Raw genomic sequence first — 11201 nt, forward strand, 5'->3', positions numbered from 1 at the left:
ATGTGGCGCGCTTCACACCGATAACTAGGACTCTACAGACACGGCTTCATAGACTCCCTAGGACTCTTGAACTCTGTGCTCTGATACCAAGTTTGTCACACCCCGAGCCTACACCCTGGGAGGGACTGGTACTCGGAGACGATTTTTGCCCCCAAGCTAACCATTGGCCTAGCTTACTTAACCCAGCGGAAGACTTAACTCAATGAAACAGTCTCAAATAATAACTTAAAGAATAATATGTTGGCCAAAATGGCACTTAAGTCTTAAACAACATCTGAAAGATAAAGAAAGTCATTTGAACTAATAACTAACTAACTGTCTATGAAGCCTCTAAAATACTGAGATGGATGTTGGGACAAATCCCACAACATCCTAATAAATGAAAGACTGAAAGTGAATAAAAGAGTCCTCCGGAATGCAAGGAGGCTCACCATTGACTCTGAGCTGCTCAACTGGATCAACCAGGTGCTGGATCCTGATCGTGGTTACATGCGTCTACATCATAATAAGATGCAGGCCAATTAGCATCAGTACATTGAATGTACGAGTATGCGAGTTGGAATGCTAAACCACACATAAGCTAGAAGGAATCTCAAAGAAACTGAATAACGTACCTGGCTCACTTAACTCAACCTGACTAACTCATTTCAATATAAAGCAATTTAAAGCAAGTGCAATATAAAGAAAAGTTAGTTTAAAACAATGCTATAAACTCTGTGTGTATGCAAAGATACAATAAATACTGAGATGTATGTAGAAATACAAATGAACTGATGTATATAGAAATACAATAATTGTTGTGGGAGTTTCTCTAACCGACAACCATCACATAAGAACTATAGTGATGAAATAGCGATCAACCTCACGCTGCCAGAGCATTCTATACCCGGCCAATGGTACAGAACCTTAAATGCAATATATGTGAATTGTGCATGAGTTGGGATATTATGTACATGTTGTGATCCCCTTGAGAAGGGAGGTGTCTATGATGATAATGTTGTTGTTGTTGTTGTGCCATTGTAAGGACAATCACACACACTCCATGCATAAATATGAATATAATCTGTCTGTGGTGTCAATTGAAAGACTACTTCTCATATGCACCTTTACACACTATTATGCATGACATGTACTTGACCATGATAATATGACTATGTTGTGAAAGTTTTTCTCACACGTTAATGATTCTAAAGGATGAAAGGACATTCTCACCTAAAGAATCTATGAGCTAATATAATATATGTTGGTTTTAGTACCTAGTGCATTCTTCCATAAATATGACTTTAAGTAAAGATTTAAATGGCTATTTAAGGGAATTAGACTTACCACCGAGTGGATATGTATATGAGATAGGATTCCTTCACAAAGGTCAAGAGGTTTCCACTAAAGAAGTCTCATGAGATGGAAACCCGCACGCTAGTAAGTATAAGGTTTCTAGAAGCAATCTCCTTATCCCTTAACTATGTGCCAACATAGGATTGTTAGCTAGTGTATCCACCTAGATGCTATAATGTATGTATGTTCTACCTTGGCAAGTAGGACACTCTCTTTTCGGTGTGGGAGGAAGACACCGGATTCCATGTAGCTCACATGGTCTATGTCGGTTAAGGTCATATATTCCCAATAAGATATGAATATGAATCAAGATATGAATATGGACTGTGAATTATGAATATGCATGTGAATTACACTTATTACTTCTTGATGGATTTGCTTAATATATGTGGGGGTATGGGACTTCATATGTACATTGCACAAGTGAACTTATGAAGGGGTTATGAGGGTGGTTTACGTATGATATGAAGTATATGAAATATGACTAAGATGTATGATATGAATATGTTGCATGAACTATGACTAATGACTCCTCTAGGAGATCTACTTAGTATGAGAGGTATTATGGGATGCCATTCATACATGGCACAAGTTGACTTCTAAAGTAGCCATGATATAGTTCCATTTTATTATGAGGATTATGAGTAATGCATGCTTTCATTGAATTAGCATTATGATTGGCTTTCCTTGATATGAGCTAGTGTTTATGGATGTCTCTTTTTTATGTTTATGAGCTATGAATGAGACTAATGTATGATAAGTATGAGCATGGTGATCCAAAGGTAGTACTTAGTGTATATAGGGTTATGGGACTTTATCTACACATGGCACAAGTGCAACCTAGGGTTACTTATGTGATTACTCTATTATGATGTAATGACCTTGATATTTGACTATGCATGAATGTTATGTCTTGTAATGAGTGATATCGCATTAAGACTATATTTAGAGACTATGCTTGTGGAGATGTTGTTATCCTTTGTGCTTTGAGAACTATATGTGAGTTTCTTATGACTTGTGATTCTCCAACTCTTTCAAGATGATATTCAAAAGTGCATAAAGCATGGTTTTAACTAAATGTCCCCTTTTAAGCATGTTTTAATGGTTTTTATGCATGGCTTCCATACTTAGTACGTTTTCGTGCTAACCCCTTCTTCTATATTTTCTACAAAGTGTAGGGTTTGGAGATGTGGTGATCTATACTTGGAAGATCGGTTTCTAAGGAGCTTGGAGTTGAAGACTTGGGGAGTCCTCATAGTTTCGAGGACGAACCCACCTTGTTCATTTATGTATTTACTTTATGTTTTTAGATTTTTTGTAAGGGTAGTGCCCCTAAGTTTGTGTTAAAAGAGATTTAAGTCTAATGTTATAGATGGTTTGAGACAGTGTCATAGACTCTCTCTTATTTATAAAGTCTTCGATTGTAAAGAAAAGTTTTTAATTTTCCGCTATTTTTCTATGCTTTAATGTTCATGATATGCTAAGGGCTTGTATAAGACCTCTTCTAGGTCGAATACTCCGTGTTACGACTAGGGGGTGCTCTCGGGTCATGACAAACTTGGTATCAAAGCATAAGATTTTGAAATGGTCTTAGGATGTCTCAAACCACATCTAGTAGGGTCTTGTTCATCGGTGTGAGTCGTGACACATCTATGTGCGAGAGGCTATAGGACGTTAGGAATCTTGACTTCTTCATTCTTTATGTCGTGCCATAGATCTATAAGCTCTCTCTCTTATCCCTTATCCGGTGGTCCTTAGGATGTGACTATTATGAGGGTTTATGCTACAAAAGTGAGGTAGAAAGGTTGGTTGTGATGCCAATTATGGCTATGTGATTTGTGAGATTTGAGGTAATAGTTTGAGATGTTGCCTTTTTGTGTTATAATGCTTCCTAGTTACCTATGTGTAGTGAAGGTTGGTTAGAAGAACTTGAGTTGGCTTACTCTAAAGAGGGAGATAATGTGCCTACCTAGCAAAGTAATTGTGAGGTTATGTTTGGTTGATTATAGAACCCCCTATAGTCAAATTGTTAGTTCCCAAATGAGCCTATCCGAGAGTGGAAATGGGGAAAAATCCTATGCCATAAGTTTGGGTTATGTTGTGTTTTAAAGTTGACTTTGAGGTTGCATGTACCACCTAGTTAAGGTAAGGAAGAAGAGTGTAGGTGTTGACCAACTTCACAGGAGTTAGTTGTCTTTTAAGATTGATCTTAAGTATGGTCATTTATGTAGGGCCATATGTGGTGGATTGGTATAACCCAACTTAACCATAATGAGAGTTATGGTGTGATGGACTTTGAGGAATAATGGTGCTTGAGTGGTGCCTAGAGATGTAGAGGGAGTGAACTCCTTTAAAATGAGAGTAGAAGTGAACTCCTCAATGGTTTGGAATCATATTGTGTGAGGAGTGTGAAGATCTAGTTATGACTTGCTCCGACCTTAGAATTAAAGGAAGTGATGTTTAAGAGAGCTTGTGTAAGTTTGTCTCCTATGTGAGGGATAATGTTCCTAGATAATGAGGTTGTTGAGTACCCTTGATGTTTATGAGATAGGTTTGCTTGGATTCTCACCTTATATGGTTTAGTGAGTTTGAGCAACTTAGAACCGGAGTGGTAGACTCATATGAGACCTTGAGTGATATCCTAGTGAAGGCCTTAGAAAGGGATGCTACTAGGGTTGACTTGGAAGACTTTTTGGATGGAGGTACCGGTATGTTGGTAATTTCATGTGAGGGTAAGTGCTATGTTGTATTCCGGTATTACCTTATCTTGTATGATGCCCTATGAGGCTATGAGGCTTAGTGTTCTCAGAATGAATTAATAGAGCCTCTTTTTCAGATTTTAACCCGGTTAATGGTTTAAAGTTAGTAGAAAGGGTTTATGGAGGATATCCCTTACCTTGTTCCCTAGAAATACTCTTGTTGACTTGGTAGAACTTGGCATGTTAGACCTTGATGTGACACTTAGTATGGATGGGTTGCATACATGGTGTGCTTTTATTGATGATAGGGCTCGGATGGTTAGAATAATATGGGACTCTTGAGTGTGTAATAGTTTTCACCTTTTGAGTAAGATGACAATTGGGTACAATTTCTTTCTATTTTGGATTTGGTACATATTGTGTCATGTGAGGGTGGTATTGCTAGAGGTTGAGGACCATAGACTTTTGCAAAGATGGAAAAATGTGAGTTTGGTTATGTCTTTAGGAGTGCTTGAAAGGAGTTTCTTGAGGGTTGTAGTGAGGGCTTCCTCCTAAGGAGGGGATGGTGTGCTTAGAAAGCATGACTTGTTGAAATCCCGACATCATCATCTCTCTCTTCCATCCCTATTCTAGCTTGAGACCAAGAGTTCCTAGATGGGCTTATGTTATGTTTAGGAGTCATGTGTGATTTATATGATCTCATGATTTCCCAATGATATGCATTTTTCTTGAGAATTCATGTTTTGAGATAAAATGAGTTTTCATGCCTCATGTTCCTCATGTTGATAGGAAAATAGAGTATGTAGCCTATGTGATTCACGAGGTGAATGGTTTAAATGTGCTTTTGAGAAGTAATTGCACAATTGGCTTAAGTTGATATGATAGGCATGATTTGAGTTGGAGAAGGAAATTTCCTCCAATGAAATGAAATATGTCTAAGTTGCATGCATAATGAGTTTGTAGAGGTAGTCCCTATTTTCTCATGTTGCATGAGGTGTGTTTTAAATGAAGATTCTCTCCTAAGTTGTGCATTGTGTGTAATATGGCCTACTTGACTTCATGATGTGAATTAATGAACATGCTTGAATGTGTTCTTATGAAATGGCATGTTAGCTCCTTATGTGTTGTTGAACTTGCTTAGAGAGTGAAGGAGGTAGTTCCTCCCATGTTATGTGAATTAATGAGGTTTGTGCATTTCCATAAAAACTTCTGTTTTTGGATAAAGTTGTGCTTGTGTGAGTTGTTTCCCTCATGTTGTAGTGCATTGGTCATAAGTGATCTATTGTACTTCATGAAAATAAGATATGAGCATATCTTAGTGAGGAGTTGAGAGGTTCCTCCTTGAAAGAATGCTATTGAACATGGAAACTTGCATATGAGCTTTATGATGTCATGTGAGTATGTTATGACTAGGAGAAGGTAGTTCCTCCTTGAACATAACTAAACATGATAATGTCATGCATATGGATTGATAAATGTAGTTCCTACTTCCTTATATTTGCATTGACTATGTTGAATTGGAGTTTAAGTTCCTCCTTTTGAAATGATGCTCATTGTGTGTGGTGTATCTTTGAGCTGTACATCACTTTGATGATTACATGCTTGTTGGGCTGCTAGTTTGAGTTTTGATTCCTTAAGATGTTTTAAGTGTCATTCGGGGATGAATGTTCCCAACGAGAGGATATTGTAACATCCCATACGAACTAGTAAGACCTAGCTAAGGCTTGACTAAATCTAGTAGGTTGAACTAGAGCCTCACATGTTAGTTTATGGTTGGAAACTTGTTTAAATGATGAAAAATGGCTACTGAAGTTAGTTTGGTGATTTTAGAGGTCAAACGTCAAGAAACGATCATGACGTCCAGAAACTAGTCATTTGAACTAGTAGGTTGTAAGGGTCTTGTCGTTGAAGTTTTGAGTGTTGTTTGATGGTGAAAACTTGTAGAAGTGATCTCCCACTTAGAAATACATGTTTAGGGTCCAAACTCTGGGTACGACCTTAAGGAGGACCCAACCTTGGAGCCAAAAGCTGTCAAAAACGGCTTCACCTATGAGACCCAAACTACGGCCAGTAGACTGGTCTACGGACCGTAGGTCTAGGTCATAGGTTGGGACTTAGTCTAGGGGAGTTTAGCTCCCAAAAAGGGAGCCTCTGAACCAAACTATGACCATGCAGTATGGTCAGTAACTCCACCTATGGTCCGTAGGTGGAGGGGCATAAGTGCTGCCAATTTCCAGCCTTCTAGTTTTAAGTTGGCGATTGGGAATCAAGTTGGTTAATTAATTAAGGGCTCAGGGGGTTGGTTATTTAGTTGATTTATCACCTTTATAAGCAAGCAAGACCCTAAGCTAAGCCATCAAAACAGTCCCCAAAACAAGTCCCCTAAAAACAGTTTTTAGTGATTTAGTTTTAAGTTACGAGTTTAGAGTCAACTTCAAATGGTCTTAACTCATAGCTCAAAACGAATTAGGTGGGAGATTACCTATCCAATTAAAGGTCCCTGAGTCCTCTTTCCAACGCCACTGAGTTTTCCTAATTCCGATCTCGGAGCATAAAGTTATGCGCGAAATAGTGAAGCACTGTCAGTCACATACTACGGACAGTAACACCACCTACTGTCCGTAGGTGGAGGGGCGTAGATGATGCCAGTTTTGGTAAGTTTAGTTTTAAGTTGGGGATTTGGGAATTAAGTTAGCTAATTAATTAAGGGCTTAGGGAGTTAATTAAATGACTTATATAGGTTGAATAAGTCCCTAAACTAAGTCATAAACTCACCACAAGTCAAGACCCCAAATCAAAACCCAACTTCCTTTCCCTCCAAAATATTTCCTCTCTAGAACCTCCATTGAAGAACAAAGAAGAGATCAACCTAGGGATTGAAGATGGAGTCTTTCTCAAGGGATTTTCATGAATTTCTACACCTAAGGTATGGGAGTTTTCATTCATGGTTAGCTATCACCAAGAAGCCATTTCAACTATGTTTTCAAAGTTTCCCAATTTCTAGGTTTTCATTCAATTTCGTGGGTCTCTTTCTAAAATCATTTTCATTGATCTATAATGGTTGTTTATGATTATATATGAGTGTTTGTGGATGAATTCATGTAATGTTTATGGTTTCTGAACAATTCCCAACAAGACCCATGATTTCCCTTCTTTCTCAAATCTAAACCCTAGTATGTCTTGAATGATGAATGAAGGATAAGAATCTAGTATGTTTACATGTAATTCATTATTGTATTGTGATGTTATCCTATATGATGTTTGAATATCAATAAAATAGGGTTGAATCTTGAAGAAAGCCTTGAAGGCTATGAATGAAGGTTTTCAATTTGATGAGTAGCCTTCTATTGAATTGTTCATCCACTTATGGTGGAGGTGTTTACTTAAAATGTATCATTTGTGTGAATGGATTGATCCACTTATGGTGGAGGTGTTTACTTGTCAATATGAATTGTAGTGTTGAGATAAGGTCCCTCTTCCCTACAACCCTAGATATGACTAAGTATGATATGTTATGAACATGAATGATATGTTGTGAACATGGTATGATCTATATGTTGAATTCCATGAGGTGCTATTGTGGAAGGACCCTACCCACATAATCCCCTATATGAGTATATGATTCTATACATGCCATGAATGATCTACTTGAATGATGAATGTATCCATGACTATTGTAATGAATGTTAGATATGTGACTTACATGGTCTAAGAACCTTAAATGCAATATATGTGAATTGTGCATGAGTTGGGATATTATGTACATGTTGTGATCCCCTTAAGAAGGGAGGTATCTATGATGATAATATTGTTGTTGTTGTGCCATTGCAAGGACAATCACACACACACTCCATGCATAAATATGAATATGATGTGTCTATGGTGTCAATTGAAAGGCTAGTTCTCATATGCACGTTTACACACTATTATGCATGCATTTTCTTGACCATGATAATATTACTATGTTGTGAAAGGTTTTCTCACACGTTAATGATTCTAAAGGATGAAAGGACATTCCCACCTAAAGAATCTATGAGTTTATATAATATATGTTGGTTTTAGTGCCTAGTGCATTCTTCCATACATATGACTTTAAGTAAAGATTTAAATGGCTATTTAAGGGAATTAGACTTAGCACCGAGTGGATATATGTATATGAGATAGGATTCCTTCACAAAGGTCGGGAGGTTTCCACTAAAGAGGTCTCATGAGATGGAAACCCACATGCTAGTAAGTATAAGGTTTCTAGAAGCAATCTCCTTATCCCTTAACTATGTGTCAACATAGGATTGTTAGCTAGTGGATCCACCTAGATGCTATAATGTATGTATGTTCTACCTTGGCAAGTAGGACACTCTCTTTTCGGTGTGGGAGGAAGACACCGGATTCCATGTAGCTCACATGGTCTATGTCGGTTAAGGTCATATATTCCCTATAAGATAAAAATATGAATCAAGATATGAATATGGACTATGAATTATGAATATGCATGTGAATTACACTTATGACTTCTTGATGGGTTTGCTTAGTATATGTGGGGGTATGGGACTTCATATGTACATTGCACAAGTGAACTTGTGAAGGGGTTATGGGGTGGTTTACCTAAGATATGAAGTATATGAACTATGACTAAGATGTATGATATGAATATGTTGCATGAACTATGACTAATGACTCCTCTAGGAGATCTACTTAGTATGAGCGGTATTATGGGATGCCACTCATACATGGAACAAGTAGACTTTTAAAGTAGCCATGGTATAATTCCATTTTATTATGAGGATTATGAGTAATGCATGCTTTCATTGAATTAGCATTATGATTGGCTTTCGTTGACATGAGCTAGTGTTTATGAATGTATCTTTATTATGTGTATGAGCTATGAATGAGACTAATGTATGATAAGTATGAGCATGGTGATCCAAAGGTAGTACTTAGTGTATATAGGGTTATGGGACTTTATCTACACATGGCACAAGTGCAACCTAGGGTTACTTATGTGATTACTCTATTATGATGTAATGACCTTGATATTTGACTATGCTTGAATGTTATGTCTTGTAATGAGTGATATCGCATTAAGACTATATTTAGAGACTATGCTTGTGGAGATGTTGTTATCCTTTGTTCTTTGATGAACTATATGTGAGTTTCTTATGACTTGTGATTCTCCAACTCTTTTAAGATGATATTCAAAAAGTGCATAAAGCATGGTTTCAACTAAATGTCCCATTTTAAGCATGTTTTAATGGTTTTTATGCATGGCTTCCATACTTTGTACGTTTTTGTGCTAACCCCTTATTCTACATTTTCTACAAAGTGTAGGGTTCGGAGATGTGGTGTTCTATACTTGGAAGATAGGTTTCTAAGGAACTTGGAGTTGAAGACTTGGGGAGTCCTCATAGTTTCGAGGACGAACCCACCTTGTGCACTTATGTCTTTACTTTATGTTTTTAGATTTTATGTAAGGGCCGTGTCCCTAAGTTTGTGTTAAAAGAGATTTAAGTCTAATGTTATAGATGGTTTGAGACATAGTGTCATAGACTCGCTCTTATTTTATAAAGTCTTCGATTGTAAAGAATAGTTTTAAATTTTCTGCTATTTTTCTATGCTTTAATGTTCATGATATGCTAAGGGCTTGTATTAGACCTCTTCGAGGTTGAATACGCCGTGTTACGACTAGGGGGTGCTCTCGGGTCGTGACACTAAGTAAACGGAGAATGGGTAAAGGAGAATCCAAGGACTTCTTGGCATACTTGCCAAGATGAGGCAAGCCTCATATATCCAAACTTGAAATTAATAGAAGAACAAATAAATAAACATAGACTATAAAATACTACACAAATATATAAGAATTTATCATAAATCAACTACATAATTTATAAGAAGTACCAGAAATGCCCAGGGAAAGCCATACAGAGCATACAATGCATTTCCTCTTTCATTAAACACTTCACTCTGCTTCTTCAAATTGATTTTATTCTTCAGATACATCAATGTTAAATTAAAACTCTCTTCCCCCCACAGATAACTGTTGAAGAAATCTAAATCATCCACCATCTTAATGTGTCTTGAATCCACAATATTAGATTAATCATGGGCAAGCAGCATCATGTGGACGAACAAAACCAACAAGCACTTCAACTTCTGCTCCTTATTCAACTTGGAACCCTTGATCAAACGCATCAACTTTGTAGCAGTAATAGACTTATTCTTAGTCACCTTGTAGTAAAATTTCTCTCTGTCACGACCCAGACCGTCGTGATTGGCACCCACCCTAACCCTTCGGTGGGAGAACCATTAATACTAATTAGCTAACCAACTCAAGTCAAAATTCTAAGGCATTTAAGTTACGGAAGCAAGTTAAATGCTAAGAAAAGAAATAGGGAGTTCCCATAAATTCCAAACAATAGTCTAACAACTAAACAAATGCGAAATAATACCTAGAACCTGAAAGTCAATGTACCAAAACTCTAACAATGAACCAAAAGTCTAAACAAGAAGGGTTACAACCCTAAACTAAATTAAAAATCTAAGCGAAATGTGGACATAGATAGAAAGAGAACTCATGGCAGCCCGGAAGAACTGGCTCACCCTTGAATTCGAACGACGATCACTGATCTTCTAAGCAAGGTCTGTTAATAGCCGTTTGAAGATGCCCTGTACTCAACAAAGAAAAAACAAGTGTAGTATCAGTACACAACCACATTGTACAAGTAGGATCACACGACTATCCCACTAAGTGCAACATACATAAGCCATTACAACAATATAATCACATGCATAATATCGAACATATACAAAATTATCAACATTTACGAACAAGGTACAGTTTCACGATTCTCAAGATACACAATTATATCAAATTATTGGTCCTCTCATAGGACCCAAACCCAAATAGTTAGTATACCGGAACATGGTACCCGATCCAATGTTTATGCCGAAACGTGGCAACCGATCCCATAATTATGCCGGAACGTGGCAACCGATCCAAGTTAGTGTGTCGGAACGCAACACCCTATTCATTCAACAAGCCACAATCACAAAGCACATTCTCATAATCATACAATCAAGTCATGATTCATGGCATTCATCACTCATATATCCTCATTTACAATTAATGTGATCAATAATGCAACATTCGCATACATACATGCATTATAATGA

The sequence above is a fragment of the Solanum tuberosum genome, unplaced genomic scaffold (assembly GCF_000226075.1).
Source record: "Solanum tuberosum cultivar DM 1-3 516 R44 unplaced genomic scaffold, SolTub_3.0 scf00109, whole genome shotgun sequence".
In the NCBI taxonomy this organism is placed as follows: Eukaryota; Viridiplantae; Streptophyta; class Magnoliopsida; order Solanales; family Solanaceae; genus Solanum; species Solanum tuberosum.